Raw genomic sequence first — 17,600 nt, 5'->3', positions numbered from 1 at the left:
TCTACTTTAGTTATTTTTAGCTCTTTCTCATCTAAGACTGAAACAACAGAGTAGAGATATTTTCAAGCCTGAAAACCTATAAACCTGTACTTAAGCGGGCAGTTCCAATTCCTGCTTTCATCAGAAGTGTGATTCATCCCTGATAACACAAGACAGACAGCACATCCACCTGAGGAATCACAGAATAAGCTGAGTTAGAAGTGACCCACAAGGATCATCAGATCCAACTTTTAGCCCTGCACAGGATCACCCCCAAGAGTCAGCATGTGCCTGACAGTATTGTCCAAATGCTTCTTGAATTGTATTAGGCCTAGTGTTGTGACCATTCCCTGGGGAGCCTGTTAAAGAAATCAATTTCTAGCACACACAGGTAAATTTTATCTACTTGTTTACAAATTGTGAACCAAAAAATGACATGAAACACCATATATGGGGAACTTAGGAACACAAACCACAGAACTATTCCAATCTCAAGTAGATGTAGAGAAAGAAGAATCTCAATTAGTATCAGACTACTCTCACTGTTGTCTTATTGCACCAGTGAATAAAGACAGTTGCCCAAAATCTACGTCTCATTATAATCCATCAGTAACGCAACTAAGGTTATAGGATCTTAGTAGGATCTTAGGATGATAACTTAGACTTCTGGAAAGTATTGGGAGCCTGGGTTTAGAGACACAGTCACAACTGACAATTCATCAAAACTGAAATTATTCCCATAAGAACTTCCTGTCCTCAAAAAAAAAAAAAAAAAAAAAAAGGAAAAACCCCAGGTTTTGAAATTCTAGAAATATGTCATTTCAACATTTTTTAAAACAAAAACTCTTGAGTGTGCGGTTAAAAACATCTTTTCCTGTTGAAACTTAATTTAGTTTCTATTAAAAGGTTAAAAAAAGAAAAAAAGGGGTCACTGTTAAAATGAAATATGTTTGTTTGTTTCTTAAGTCACTCATATATTCACTGAGTCCCATGCCAGGCCTAAAATTTCAAAATCAACAGAATACTTGTAGGAAAAAACTGTTCTGTATGCCTACACAGCAAAGGGAACATTAGCAGTTCAAGCTCTTCCCAGTTTCCTTGCAGTGCAGCTCAGAAATTACCTTTGAGAATCCCCCTGACGAATGGAAATACAGTCTAGTTCCCCAACCTTTTAAATGTTTAGAGACCTTTTTAATTTATTTTATATTATTATACTTTTTTGGACAAAAACTACACAGCTAGCCCTTAGGGGACTAAAATGGAGGAGTTACTTCAACCAAAACAATCCCAAACTGTTCTTTTAGATTAATGAAATCAAATTATTAAATATATATACTTATATTTTACTATAGCGAATGCATGGAAAATAGATTAGTGACTGTTGATGCTAGAACTACTATGGCAAACTGGGTTTTGGGGGTTTTTTAAAGGATTTGAAAAACTTTAGATCAGTTAGAGGCTGAACTCATATTTTTCATCATCCATCTTTTCCAATCATCTTCTCAGAAAAATACAAAGCACAGTAACAAGAAGAAATTGAACTTATTTGAATCAGTTTAGGTTATAAATTTATGAAACTTAAGACCAGAAAAGACTGCTTGATAAAGCAATCTGAGTGCTTCTATAGGACAAACTAAGAAATTTCCTCTGGGTTCTTTCATATCGTGGTCCCATCACTGTATCTGACTGACACAGAGTGTTTGGCTAAAGCAAGTTTGACAACCGCCCTCCACCTGAGGGACAGCTGAGATATTCATTTAGGCACAACATACATATATAGAAGAAGATGGCCACTAAGGGAGTTAAGACACAGACACAAAGGTAACTAGCCACTGACTGCAATCTAAAACCTTAAAAACTCCCTCTGGAACGATGCATATCCATTTTAGATATAAAATCATCAGCTTTCCCTGAAATGGTTGAAAAGCTGTACCATGATGTTTTTTCAGTTCTTCTAGGATTACCTAGGACATCCCAACCGTGCTGCCAAACCCAGTCAGCATTGAAGAACTAGTTCATATCATGTCCAGCTGTTCAGTCAGGCACACCTTTAACAAACTTTAAACTGTCCCACTGAATTTAGGTTTCTGCAGTGCCTGATGCCCCAAAATTCTTGAAATCTGGAGGGGGTAAAAAAAGCTCTTTGCAACTGCAGGACTGCTATAGGAAAAAAATCTTCTTTTAAACAGTGTACTAGATTATCCTACAAGGAGAAGAAAATGGAAGTTTAGATTAAAAAATCATCTACAATAATGAGAAATATCCTCAGAGTTCCTTCATAGGATGTCTTTTATTTCACTGAATAAGCCTAGTTTATTGATTTTATTGACTATAATAGATCAGGTAGGGAAGCAGCAGCCTGTATGTTTACTTGTTTATACACACTTTCATGAACTAAAGTACATTCTGCTCTTCTGGGAAGAGGAAGGGTCTCCTTAGTCCCCAAAACCAAATTTCCAGTATTGTAAAACAATGCTAGTAATATGAGTTGTTGTGACAGAAACATGCAGAAACATTACAGTCTGTAATTTTTTAAATAATTTGGCATAATCAACCCAAAATCAGAAGATGCATTCAGATTAGTGCTGTGGTTATCAGTACTTCTAAGAGTTCTTTGTAGGGTCTTTGTGAAACACAGACTATGGCTCTTAAAGCTAGAAAGGACCACATAGGATATTTAATGAACTTCTCTGTAGCACAACAATATAATTTCACCCAGCTGTGTATCCATTGTGTGCTAAGGCATACCAACCCCTCTCAGTTTGCAGATTTCAAGAAATGGTAAACTCACTGCTCCTCTTCATAATTTGTTCCAGTGGCTGATAACTTCAATGTAGCAATTGAGGAGTAACTGAGGAGATGGCAACAAAAAAATCCTGGGAATAGCACTACCTGTTTAAACACTGATACTCAAGATAATTAACGTCCTTTTTGCCAGGTCTGTTCATTGTAAAAGCAACAAAGTTTTATGACTTTTTTTTTAAGCAAATTTTTGCATTTGTTTCTCATTCATTCATGTTTCTAGAAGCTTATAAAATTTGGAGGCAAATCCATGTTCTGTTTTCCATCTCCATAGGCCACAATGCTTTCAAACAATGATTGGTACTTTCTTCTGTAGCTTTCTGTGATTTTCATGCAGCTTTTTTCAGGATAGAATGGAAGCCACCTTCTCACAATGAAATTATTCCCATACGGATTCATAGCTGAAAGTTCATGAGAGCTGCACATGCACAAAAAAGGAATAAGAAATGTGAATACTCTTTGGGATGCCACAGAACACATTTCCAGATAAAATAATAGTCTGCATTTTTGCAGATTTTTCCATCTTCAAAGCATTGGACGTGCATTCATCATCAGATATTAAATATCCTAAGTGTTATTTTACTGAGGTTCAGCCTCTGACCATCATGGTCAGATTCAGCTGCTGCAGTTCCAGGGTGACAAAAACCATTGTGTGTGACTGACAGACTCTGCAGTGCACCCGACTTTGATACATACATTGCCAGCAGCACTCTCGGAAATCTCACTCCCTGGAAGACGAGTAGGATATGGAATGAGCATGTGGCACAAAGGCTGACTGCTACCATTTATTAAGACCAGGTGGTCTTGATGGGTGGGCTACAACCCCCTTATCTGCCCTCCCTCTGCAAATCTGTACTTACTTTGAAGCTTTACGCTTACAAGTTCTGAGTCCTTTATTAGAAGCTGAGGCTCAGCAGCACAGAGGATTAGCCTTTATTGTCTCACTCATGGCCAGGCCTGTCTGAAGGTCCTTTTCTTCTGTAAGAAGTGGTTATTGACAGCAGAATTCCTGTGGAGGATAACTCCCAGAATACATCCGTACATGGCAATGAACCATGGTGCAGTGACTCCTGAGCCAACCTGACAGCTGAGATAGTCCTGAAGCACTTGCAGAGGAGCTGCTGAGGTCCCAGAAGAGATTCAGATATGTTTATATGGCCCTGCACCCAAGGAGTCAGCCCCTGCTCTAGTTCAGAGTCATACAGCTGAATACATTGATACAACTCTACCAGCTCAATGCCCATCTCACCATGACTACAGCCACCCATGGCCAGGAACTGCCCACCGCAGGGGATTGTTACAGCAGTCAGCACTTCAGAAATGAATGCGCAATAAAGACATAAAAAAAGCAAGAATGTACTTTAAGGTTTCATGTTTAGCATCTGTTACACTGGTGAGATGGAAGCCTAAGTTTGACTGATTTGATCAAACTAAGCAATTCAAGCATCTTCTCCCTAATTTTAGGCCAAAGAAAATTGTAGCAATGCAGAAGCAGATGATAAATCAAAAGAAGAAAAATAGAAATTAAAGCTCAGTTCTGGCCTTTCATCTTTATTACCCTTCCTTATGTGCATATGGTAGGTGTTCAATTCTTTCCAAGTCCATATGAAATTCCCTTGTGCTTCAGGAGCTGTAGAGCTGTAGTTGTCTATAAAAAGGCAACCTAACAGTTTCCTGTGGCTGAGAGTTAAATGTGTTATTTGTTACCAGCTGGTTCATAGATAGCTTGAGCCCATGCCTTGGTTTTAAGTGATCAAGCTGACTTTAAACCACTCGCTCATGGGGTGCATTCATGTATAGAGAGAATTCTGTTGCAGTATTTTATTTCTGAATTATGCCATATGACTTTTTTTCCCTAAACCACTATTAAAACCAGAATCTGTAATATGCCAAACGCAGACTGCATTTTTTTGGAAAGCTGATACCTACCGTAACAGTAAATGAACCCTTCTGAAAGGTTAAAGTTGCTTTCATATAAAACATTTTCTACCAGGAAATAGAAGTGGAATGTTGAACTAAGCATTTAACTTGAAAGAACTGTGCACAGACTCCAATGGTTGCATTATATTTTAAAATAAAAAAAGCAAAGGGTTTTCATGAGCATACATATTTCTAGCTTCATAAAAAGGGTATTATGGTGTCAAGGCAAAATGAATCCCAGTATTTTGGATGCTTCTTTTAACCTTCTAAAAGCTCCCTGCCTGACCATTAAATATTCTAGGGTGAGCTTTCACAATATGGTAAAATCCATCTAATGGTTCTGCTCCCTTCACTTCCCATGCATCCTTTCTTCCCTGACATGCAGGCTCAACCCTTCCCTTCCACTTTCTGATTTTCACATGGCTCCATGATGAATTTAATTAGATTACTAAACCAACAGAAAGCTATCTATGTTTTTATTTTGCTGAATTATTTTCCTACCAGCTCATGGGGTTATACAGAAATCAGAGCTGGTGCAGAAGCAATGGTTGAGAGCAGCACCCAAGATTTTCTTGGAAGACCTCAAATCCTTGACGCCCTTATTCTACATAATGTGATTGTCTCTAAAAATACACTTCCTGTTTGAGATGGCAGACCTGTTGCAGTAGGTTCTGCAAAAAACTAATGGATTAAATTAATCATACCTTGCTACTTACAGAGACAACAAAGATTAATGGCAAACATGCACCATGCATGCACCATTGCCCATTCTCAGATGCAAACATTCCTGCATGAGGGCAGTGACCTCATGACACATCTTTATAGAAAGCAAACAAAAAGTGTCTGTTTCCTGGGTACAATCTTTTGCTTTGGAAGGAAATAAAACAATTCCAACTTTATACAGTTTCCTTGAACGTTGATTTTGATTCTGTGATCATTCAGGAAGGGAAGAAACCATCCAAATGAACCTGACACACTAAGCTGCTGCTGATTTGCCAGATTCCAGTGTCCTCAAGTGTGACACAACATAATTATTCAGTGTCCTGTATTTAAAATCAGAAGTGATTTAATCTGGCTCTCTGCCATACCACTTGCTGATGTGTTGACACCATGTAAATAATGCATAGCTCTGTGACCACACCACTTTCATGCCACATGCTGGGAGAAACAGCCAACACCCGCTATTATTATTAGCTACATCTTAGATACCTTGGAAATTTGAAAAATTAACATCAAAATTACTTCAAATATTTGTAGTCTCCAGCTCCAAACTTCTTCATTACAACTCAAATGGAACCTGTGCATTGACTGTGATTAGAAACAGAGATTGCTGATTTATATCTCATGTCCTTTAAAGGTCACTCTTCTAAGATTGTTTATAAATAACTGAGTTTGTTAACTGACACAAGAACACTGGCAAGACTTATCTCTGCTGACTGGAAAGGCCACCATTTTAGAAGAAACCTCAAAATATAATAAAAACCCAGTTCTGTACTGCAAAATTTGAAATATTTTGACTTCAAATTTTGAAATTTGATATTACATTGCTCCCTGCTAACAGTACACAATCTACTTCTACTCTTCAATAATTTCAAAAGGTAAACCTACCCCAATGCCATCAAGGCATGCTCATCAAACCAAAGTGAAATTGTGGTTTTCACTGGGGAACACTGTAAAGCAGAAAAGATTATTTCATATGCTACCTACTTCTTACATGTGAGTATTTTATCATCTAAATATCATACAACCTCAGTCATATGAGGGCAGACAGCAATATAAGCTGCTTTTCACAGGACTTTTAAGAAGATTGAAAGTTATCATCTATATCACTGGTACCCAGCTACTGTTCCATACACTCTCCCCTTCAATCCACTGACTACAAACAGAGAAGGGAATGATTGTATTTTTACCTTTTTGCAGTTTACAATAATGGAAAAATTGCTCTTCTTTATGTCCCTATGCTGTCAGAGCAGGACTGTGATGTGCATTCTACCTGTGAAGACACACAGGAGTAACTGTCAAGTCCAGAGAGATAACAGAATACAACCATGAAAGCTAGAAGTTGGGTGGTTACAAGAAGAAGGTTAGAAGTTGGGATGTCTGTGTTACTGTGAACTTACCTTAATCTTCACTCTGTGGCCATCACTAGTGAAATGCAACTGTAGAGATATGCATTTGCCTACTGACTTTAGATTCTCAAAGCCTGAAATAAAAGAATATCTGGCTCAAACCCACTGAACTGTGCAACTGGATCATGATTTCTCAGGGCAAAACAGATGCACGCATCATATGCCTTGCCCAAATAAATTCATTTAGAAACTTAGGAGCATAGCAAATATGAAAAAGAAAGGGAGGGGTTCTTTTCTTTTTCTTCTCCTATGAGACAGAGTACAGAGAAATTTGATTTCTTTCTGTTCAAGGATGAATACATTGGACAACATTCTGTACTTGTCCACATTGTTCAAAAGGATCAGCATTTTGAGAGTCCCAAACCAAGACAAATTCTTTCTGTTTTCTCCATTAAGAAGACCAGGAATCTTGTGGTCTCTTTTCAAAGAAATTACTTTGTCCAGAATCTTGCCTCAGAGATTTATTTTCACTATGTTATTTAGAACAGAAAACAACACTGGAATGACTTCCTAATTTCTTTAGTAAATCTGTTCTTAATCTACTTTACTCCAAGCATTTTACAGTTTCTTACATGATGTTCTACTCAGATGTTCTGTAATTACACACACAGTGGTCAAACTTTGTCTTGACCAGGAAAGACTGGCAGTAATTCCAGTAAATTGAAAGGAAAAGTTTGGGGTAAAGAGTAGGATGGTTGAGAAGATAAGTTAGTGCTTAAGATGTGATTTCTGTTCTAACGGTTTCTCTGGGTAATGGAGCTGCCCCTCACAGAGTAGTGACAAAGCCTGTCTTTTGGAAGTTTCCTACAGTTTTTGTTTTGCCTGGGGTTTGGATTTCACAAGGCTAACTAGATTGTCCTTGTCTAGGAAGCCCCAGGGGTGAAGCCAGATGGTGACTGTGTGCAAACTGCAAAGACTGAAAGTGGGAAAAGGGTAGTGACTGAAAACCAGAGAATAAAAACCACTGAACTAGATGAGTGGGTAAAGTACAAGTTAACAAGAAGTTACGAAGTGGCACGACAAGGGCAATGAAGTGTGCCTTTCATTGGCAAAAATGTAAGTATTTTGAGGGGAATGTCAAATGTATTTGGGCCTTTTTTCCAAAGTCCACTCAAAGTTTCCTTTAGCACGGCATTCTCTCTTCCTGCTCAATGAATTCTTGTGACAATTCTGTTAGCTACAGAAAATTCCTCTAAATTCTTGTTGCTAGATGTATACCTCTAGATGCAAGATTAAAATATTCCAATCGAGTCCAGCACTAGACAAGTAACAAGTAAAAATAGCACAACTTGCACATTCTTAGTAAGAGCTAGCTCAGCAGTCAGCAGCACTGTCTGAACTATAAAAACTCTTGTTTTGTGATAACCTAATTTGATTATTTCCCCTACCAAAATGTCCTATTTCATTGACTTAAAATGTACAAGTCAGTCCCACATTTTGTGGAGCTGAAAGTGCATGCACACTGAAAGAGCAGATTCTAGGTTAATGAGAGATAGTGAGAGCAGCAGTGGGTCTCTTTGGAGGAAATGCTGCACTCTTCCTGTCATTGTGGTTTCTAAATGGTAAAGGAGGAAGGAACACAGCAAATAGAGACTCTGACACATTTAAAGGCAACCTTTCTGATGGTTAATGTTTCTAGAGTTTTATCTGGTGTCCACATTTACAAACTCAAGCACATGCAGTTTCACAGAAACATTCAAAAGGGAAGAGAGAGGAGATGACCAGCACATGCCTGAGCTGCTGCCTGTGTTGGTGGAGAAGGGTGTGCTGGGTGCCAGGACAGGCTGGTAGGGCAGCAGTGAGAGCTGTGGGACACAGCTGGGGATGCCATCACAGCTGTGGTAAGAAGCTGGGTGGAAGGGCAAAAAATGCACAAATGTACCTGAGCCAAATCAGAGCCCAGGACAATTAATTTCCTTGCTTCTTAGTTTTGTCATTTGTAGAGAAGTTTCAAGTGACACACAAAAATAGCATTTTGAAACTTTTCTTTGATAAACAGTGCTAGATTTTTTAAATTTTCTACTGCCAACATTTTAGGTTACTTCTAAAAAAACATGCACAATTCCACACAGGTGTAATCTCTGCTTGATTGTTCACAGTTCCAGTGTTATACTCTTACTTATCTGTTCTCTTTGGCTAATGTGGCTTGATGATTTCACTCTGTGATTTTCCTTTTCAATTGTGTACATCAGATAGCAGATATTCATACTTCCCTTTCCTACATCATGTGACACCTTTTCATAATGCAGTGATAACGTGGTAGACTTGCTTTTGAGAACTAGCCTTGATCAACTCTACAGCCCATCTTAGAAATTAGCATTGATTTTTACAGTATAAATTAGGGAATGCAAGGTATTTTTGGATTGAAAATATTGAATTCTGTGTTACATCTGCAGAAACTCAGTACTAGTCTGAAGATTCATTTGTTATTTAAATCTAATTCTATTTATGAAACAGCCTCTTTAAAACTGTATCTGCTTCATCTCTGTGCCAGGCTGGTCTCTCTGATATGACTGATGCTTTGGAAGACATTGCCCTGAAAGGAGACTGCGCTTGCAGCAGAGCACTTGAAAGCCAGGGCACCGCCATCCATCTTCTCCTTTACGGCATGTGCTGGGATAAACAATGGGGAAATCACACACTTACTGAGGCTGCATGGAAAAATGATGAATCAGAGTTTCATGGAAATCTTGGTGAGGGTGCTAGGTTACAATTTTGAAGGTGTTCAGCGTTCCAGATAAATATATACTTAGCTTTATGTAAAGAGCTTAGGTGTCTTTACTTAATTCAGCTCAAGGTGACTGCTTTCAAAATCTTCAAAATTGCAAGAGGCAACTACTTGAATGTCAAGATATGCTCAAAAATATGAACCCCAGCAGTAGTCTCAGTCTGCCAGCTCAATTTAGTTTTGAACTCTCCACCATATGAGTGTTGCCTGCCGACCCACTAGAAGTAGGTCATTACCTACTTCTGAAGAGTAACTCAGACTAATGAATGGGAAATATCCCTCTTGTATTTGAGCCTGTATTTGAAGTTGTGTCATAGAGGCAAAAAGCTAACCATGCCTTATAACCTTATTATCCTAACCCTCCAGTCTTGCTGTCCTTCATACCTCTAATTAAGCCTGCAAAAAATAAATACCTTACTGACAGTTTTTCCTCAGGCTTGGTATGAGTAATCTGACTACATCTGGAAAATTGCTGTGAGAAAAAAAAAAGATATTGTGAAACAATTTTTCATTCTAAGAGTTTTTTTTTATTCTAAAGATATCAATTTTTAAATGCAAAAAAAAAATAAAAACATTCTAAGCTAGAGTCTATAAGTCTGAAACTACAGTAAAATATACATACTCCAGTTACAATAAAGAAAATTTTATCAGTGAAAGATCTAACAAGCCAAAGTGCTTTCCTTTTCCATTCCAACTAAATCATACATTATTTGGGGTAGAAACTTGGCAGGAAACTCTCTTGTATTATCCCTACATTGTGGCTGGACTGATTTCTTTATCCTTTTTTGATAGATGGATGTCTAGCTGAGCTCTGAATATCTTCAGCAGTGCTGATTCCAAAGGTCCATTTGTCAGCTGGTTTCCTTGGCTGTGAGTTCTTATGGTTATAAACTTTTCCCTGATATATAATTCTAATTTTTTCCTCACAATGCTTCGAGTCACTTCTTGCTTGCTTGCTTAACTAATGAGAATAATCAAATATTATCTCTTTTTCATTTACTCTGTATTTCAGACAATAAGAAATCACTTTAAACTTCCTGAAATTAACATGATTGAATTAATCTCAACAGCATACCGTGGACCTCATTTTGCAAGCCTACCATCAATTTTCTTACATAGCTCAAGATATAGACAACTTTTTAAAACAAGTTTCTAAAATCAGTTACAGTACTTCTGCATATAACCATAAAAGACCACAAACAAGACTAAAGTTTTCCTTTCTCATTATGGACATTCTCATGGATTATGTTGTATAAATTGTTATAGTAGCCATTTATGTGGACCTTTCATCATTCTAGAAAATGTAAGAGTTTGCAGAGCTGAAAAATATCAGTGCTCCAAAAAAGAATGACGCTGATTGTTGAGAAAACAGTTGGAGAGACTGACTCTATAGAGCAAAGAAATTGCATAGTACATCAGAATCAGTAACGTCACTGAGTTGAGAGGCTGGTGTCTTTGTAACCACTCCAAGATACTTAAGTAAAGACAAGGAAGGAGAGATTTATTTCAAAGAGAATGAAGGTAGCTCAGAGAAAAGGATAGTAGGCTGTGAATTGCCATATTTGAAAAGGAAGTGCTTTTAGGAGCCGATGGGGCGGGGGGGGGGGGTGTCTAAAACTGACTAAAATGCTTTGGGAAGTTGTTTCTACACTGGGTAACTACAGCAGACTGTTAGCCAAGCAGCACCAAGCGCTCAGTTCATGGCTGAGAACCCCAAAATAAAGGAGGCTGAACAGCAACCTGAATGCAGAAAATGGTAAAGTGAGGTAAGTCTACCTTTCCTCTAAACAATTTCTACCCACAAACAGGTTCTTCCTTGGTATGTGCAGAGTTTTGTACATTCCCTCCCAAGGTACCCAGTCATGGTCCTTGGCACAGTATAGTACATCTTTTCTGGATAAATTCTACAGGGTGTATTAGAACACAGAAATTCTCTGGTAGACTTAGCCCTGGGTTGGATTTTCACAAAATGCTAATTAAATCAAAAGTATTGAGCACCTGCAATAGCTTCCGCAAATTCCCCTAAACACATGTTTATCCTGCCTTTGAACAACTGACTGCAAGGAACTGGTCATTGCAGCTTCATGGCTCAGAAAATGGATGCATGAACCCACAGAAATCTGGATCAGGATAGTATGACTCTGGGAGTCTTTTCTATTAACAGGATGAGCACTTGGTTCAGACTGTGTTTGCTCAAGCTTACAGACACATCACATTCCCATCAAACATGCTCATATGATTAGTGGGAGCTGTACCAGAATTTGTCCCATGAAGTCAATTAGTCTAATTTGCCAAGGCATTCTCACACTACTAACCTGGCATGCATCTTTCTAGTTACCATGTAATTGTTTACATTTTGTCAGTAGTTACACAGTTCCAAACGTGCCAAAGACCATTCAAATGTTTTTGACCATTTCTCTAGTTCAGTTCCACCCATGAAAAGTAACTTAGCCAATCCAGTTCTAAAAGAACTGCTTCATCTAGCCATTCATCCCTTGTAGTGACAATTAAATAAGTTGTTTTAGAGAAGGAGTGCTATGACCACTGAATATAAAACTCACAATTGCACCAGACCTGACCTCTCCCAGATAGCTTTTAGCTTCTATGCTATTTCCTCTGAGCTGTGAATTCTTTAACCCATACATGTGCATTGGGAGCGTTGTGTTCAAGGAGCACTTTAAGTTCTCCTTTTCACTGTAGGACTGTCACTTTTAAGTGAGAAATGTGGTTGTTTTCTTAAATAAAGGAAGTGTGAGTAATTCTGTGAAGCCACGAAGACCAAAATCTGCATATATTTGTTCCAACACCTCATATCATTTTAGGTTTTGAAGTTCTGATGTCCAAAATAACATTACTGAAATTACAGTGCTTTTATGCTATCAAGTCCATCTAGGAGAATTGTTTTCCTGACAATGAGGATAAAATTTCCGAAATCAGAATACTGTATTTGCAAGTTTCCTTATTGTGCCTCCATCTGTCTACTTGATAATTTGCTGCTAAGCATTACTACTATATACAAACCACCTGGAAATACTCCTCCCATGTTCAAGAGCCACTAGACACTACCTGACTCTGAGAAAAATTTGATCTTGCTGGGATACCTGGTTTTGCATTTAGATTTGTCTCTCCCACTGGATCATATCTGGAGGATGCCACATACTTAAATGTGTACCTGGAACATGTAACTGCAGGCTTTGACAGAAGTAGACAGACAAGCCAGTTCTCTGATGGAATTGTCCTCACAGGTACAGCTGCACTGATGTGCTGCCTAGAGAAAAGCCACTTTGAAGTCACTCCTGCATGAAATATTTGCATGCTCTTTAGGACAGCAGGAAACGTCATGCTCCTGGGCTGCTGCCTGTTATCATTCAGGTCCTATCTGCTTCAGCCAGCTCCAGAAGATTGAAGCTTAGCCCATAGTAAGCTCAATGAGAAGTTGAGCACAGTGACCTTGAGTAAGCTACTAAGAACAGTCCGCATATGGCCAAACCTCTGGCCACACAAGCTATCCACCTGAGCCTTGCAAAGCAACCAGGTACCCCACCACACACCTGAGAAAGCCAACACGCATATGGGACACCCAGGATCAATCAGCAGCAGAAGATAATCAGTTCACCACCAGTACACAGACCCACGCAGATGCTGAACCTGTCAGGGACAATCTGACAATACCAGTTTCAGGAGCAGGCATGGGTGCTAGTACACCCTGCTGATCCTCACCTCCTGACCAGAACACCTTGCTGGGAGGCCTAAAGTGCTCTCAGGATGGCATAACTAACCTTCAAGTCCTACTGAATCATCTACAGCCTACAAACAGACTCACATCTACTTCCATATCATGTCTAAGGGTAGGGATGCTTTTGAGGCCAGAATCCCTTATTTTAACAAGGGAATAATGTCTGAAAGCATTCTTCCTGAGGTTCAGAAACTCTGGATCTTGCCACCTTTAGATAAAACCAGTTAAATATGGTGACATTTCAGGTATGAGAAACTTTCTTGTGTATGATTTGAGGATGACAGAACATAGGTTCTTAGGTGGGTAAAAGGAGAAAAGTCAGGGCAATTAATTAATTTCCTGAATGCTTCAGAGCAGGAGCTCAGGAGAATCAAATTCTAATTTGAATGAGGTGTCAGGGAGACTAAAAGCCTTGTTAATACAAATACCTGCATGAAGTCACTAATGTAAATGAAATTTATTCTAACCCAAGTCTAGCCACTTAAGTCTATGGTAAAACTTTCAGTGACAAATATGGGAGCAGGCTGAGACCTCACAGAAGCTTCTTTTAAAGAACTTCTAAACTTTCACCTCACCTCTTTAAAGCATTTTTGTAAGCACGTGCACCTCAAAGGTTTTATATAGCTGGTAAGCTAAAACATATGAGGAAGAAATAACTTGTTCTAAGCCACAGAGGAAATCTGTATCCAAGCTAAAAATTTGACTCAGTAGTGATATCCTGTTCTTCTCACTGAGCTTTAAAGAGCACAGGACAGAAATGATGTTGTCCATGAGTTAAAGCTGCTTTCCCTTCCCTTCTTTATGAAGAAAAGTGGCCATGATGACATTAGTATTAGCTCTACAATTTTCCTTATTACAAAATGGAAGATAAACCCCATTTTAAAGCATCCATTCCAATTTAGTTAGGCTGAGATTTAAGTGTTTAATGCACTTTAAGTAGCAGCCATAGGAACTGCAAAAAGCCTAGCATGTTTAATCATATCCTTTCAGCTGTAATGTTGAAATACTTACAAAAAATCTATAGACATGGCAGAAGCATGGGAAAACACTTCAAGTTTCCTTACTATTTTGTACTACAGAAATCAGAAAGATTAATTCTTCTTGAAATGCTTAATAGTTTCTTTGAAAATAAAACAAAGCATGTATAACTACACAGGTGATTTTCAGCTTATGACCTCTGACAAATGTCAATTCTTTGAGAGAATTATGAAATTGTGCATAAAATCATAATAAAAAAAAAAAAAAGAAAGAAAGAAAGGAAAAATAACCCAGAAATGAAAAAAAAAATCCAGAAAACCAGAACAGCAGAAATTGGACAGTGAAAAAATGGCATTGAGGCAGATTTCAGGAAATATATTTTCTTTTTTTTCTGCAGTGTGACATTCCAAGATATTTTTAAATCACAGATATTGAAAACAGATTCCCATACAATTCTTAATAAGTTACAGTAGCCACCAGAGTTAGTGGTTTCTAACATGTGGCAAAAAGTATAATACTTCTAACTCAAGCCATGTCATGCTGGTATTTTACCAGCATTCCTCATGCTATTGTTACAATTCCACTAGTTTCATGGCATTTAATTCTTTCTGAATATAAAAACAGATTATCTCCCTTTCTAATATTAATAGTGAGCAGTATAATCATAATAACCATGTTATGTTTCATCCCACTGTCCCAATATACTTTGATCCTTACCTCTGATTTTGGAGATGGAGAAATTTCAACTCAGAATAATGAGGTGGCTCTCTGGAATCAGCCAACAGTAAGGTCACTGTAGGGCCTAGAACGGAAAAAACAAAAGGAGAACTTCACAAATGTATAAATCCTACCTAGTCTAACACAGAGAAGACTCATAATTCTCATCACTTTGCTGTGATTGGCCCCACAGTGATGCTGCCCATGGGCATCTCCAGGGCAGCATTACCTCCTCACCCTGGTGCTGGGATCTCAACCTGACAGACACAGCGAGTACACAGCTGTGCAATCCCCTGGGAGGTGACAGCCCCATGGGGGGTCCTGAATAGGGGCAAGTGTCCCCCACAGAGGCCAGGGAGAAGGATGCTCCCCTGGAAAGCTGATGCTGTGGTCCTCTCACTTGAGGCTCCGCTGCTGGAGAAGAAGGGGCACAGCAATGCTCAATAAGACATGGTGGGCACACCCACACCAGAGTCATGACCCACCACGGTTGACATGTGGCACATGCTGGTCCTTACCACGGGGATGTGCATCAGATTCAGACGCTAGGAATCCACATGTATTGAGGCAGCATTTTAAGTCTTATTAAAAAAAAGTATAAAATGTATTACTACTCTGTGATACATTCATACTTATTTAATGAAACTTACTGTCTATGCAAAACACGTTGAAATAAATCACAGTAACAAGAACTACTTGATTTCATAAGCAACTTACATCCAATATTTAATATTTTGAAACTCCTTAAGGATTAGTTTTAACTTAATTAACCAGAACATTGAGATAAAAGCCTTTAAAAGAGAGCTGAGCTATATATTGAACAGCAATAGAACAGTATTCTAAAAGAGATCTTGAAAAGCTTGCTGTAAAGAAATCATCATTTTTATCAGGAATCATCTCTCATTAAGTATTGTCAAATAAAGCAGAGTTACATATAAAAGCTCAGAAGTCCTGTCATTAACACAGGAATATTTCAGAAGCTACCACAAACTCCTTACGAGCTGCTATTTACAAAACTGGATGGATTTTCTGTTCAAAGTGGCAAATCACACACTTCCCCAAAAATTCAGTTTGGGGCTGACCAAGCATGATTATAAAACTGGATGTGAAATATGGGGATAGGTGAAAGGCATGAAATCTGGAAAAGATGGATAATAATATTTCAATATCAACACCCTGTTTTTACACACACAAAAAAAACTCAAGTTGAGTTTCTAGTTGAATTTCAATCTGAATTTGTTTCTTTGGCTTTTTTCAACATTATTACTTTTCCTTACATTCCGTGAGGTTAGAGATATGAAAAAACAAACTACACATGACCAACAGTAGGGAAAGGCTCATTCCAGGACACACAGGGTTGGTTATCTGTCTCCCACATAAAATACAATCCAACAGTGGCTAGCAAAGGATTGCTGACTTAGCTGATCAAATGTTTCTTTTTACTTCTTACCTTACAACAGTTACTTTCTTACTTTACAACAGATATTAATGCATCTCAGATGTAAGTTTTATTTTTCTTATGTAGGACAGGAGTTCCTGAAGAGCATGAAATGTACCTGGAATGAAAGTTGTCAGTTTCATTTATATGAAATATATTTTTTAATTTAAGTGTTGGCTTTTAAATTCAACATTTTATTAAGATGATCTGGTATTTGCCAAATGTCACCATCAAAGTCACAAATACAATAATTTGACTCTTTTTTTTCATGTATTATCAAGGAAATTTACAGAAATGAAACTAAGCCTAAACTAAGGGTGCCTGTCCCTCTGCCAAAAACACTGATGTTTCTTTTCTTGCAAGGATGTCACCAGTATATTTAGCACCAGAATGGAAATAGGGGAGGTTGGACTAAAATATTCCTATTTCATATCGCAGGTCTCAAATTCTCCCTTTTGTGCCACTCCTGGGGTAACAACCTGGACATTTCATACTTTCTTTTGAAGAGTTTTGACAGAAAATTGCTTGTCTACCTAAAATTCAAAACCAGCTTTAATAAGATACACGAGATGCACAGATGAAGCCTTCCCCAGAAAATGGTATTTTTCCAAAAGAAAGTGGTGGCTTATTTTTTGTTTATTTTTTTTTAAGTCATGAAAAGAAGATGAAGCAGCAAATGACAGAGGAATTAATTGTATAAACAATAAATGTGAACATCTCTGCTGCATAAAGTCAGCCTAATTGAAATACAGGGTTACTCTGTGTGAGATCAGACACACACAGAGTTAAATACAGTGGTGCTGTTGAGATACTAAAAGATGAGATATTGCTGCTGACCACAGAGGGCAAATTACAATTAAGTACACATCTTTCTGGGAAGTTTGCCAAGGGAAAAACAGGGAGAGGTGGCCATTACTGCTGCTATGCTTAAGCTAGGGAAAAATGGAGATGTAGCTGCTCTAACTCTTACCAAATGAGCAATTGCACTCAAGAGCACAAAGCAAATCAATGCTAATGAAACAAATCATGAAACCAGCTCTGAGAATGAGTTCAGAGCACAAAAGTAGAAATGCTTCAGCTCTCTCTGTGTTATCAGCTTAGCACTGGGGCACCTGCATCACTGCTGGCTGTTGCTGTGGCATGGTGTTTTTGCACAAAACCAGCTTCACAGAG

The 17,600-nt window shown here is 38.2% G+C and overlaps 1 protein-coding gene across 1 annotated transcript in view; it reads right to left on the bottom strand.

The window, feature by feature from the left end:
• Positions 1-17,600, bottom strand: part of THADA (THADA armadillo repeat containing) — a 506,671-nt gene that overhangs the window by 170,652 nt on the left and 318,419 nt on the right. The window contains exons 44-45 of the mRNA XM_030269014.4: positions 16,440-16,545; positions 14,990-15,074 (exon numbers count right to left, since the gene is read on the bottom strand). The gene's annotated coding sequence lies outside the window, so the exon portion shown is untranslated. The remainder of the gene's footprint in view (positions 1-14,989; positions 15,075-16,439; positions 16,546-17,600) is intronic.

The sequence above is a fragment of the Taeniopygia guttata genome, chromosome 3 (genome assembly GCF_048771995.1).
Source record: "Taeniopygia guttata chromosome 3, bTaeGut7.mat, whole genome shotgun sequence".
NCBI lineage: Eukaryota > Metazoa > Chordata > Aves > Passeriformes > Estrildidae > Taeniopygia > Taeniopygia guttata.
The sequence above is the reverse complement of the archived record's forward strand: the minus strand, read 5'-3'. Positions and strand labels throughout refer to the sequence as shown.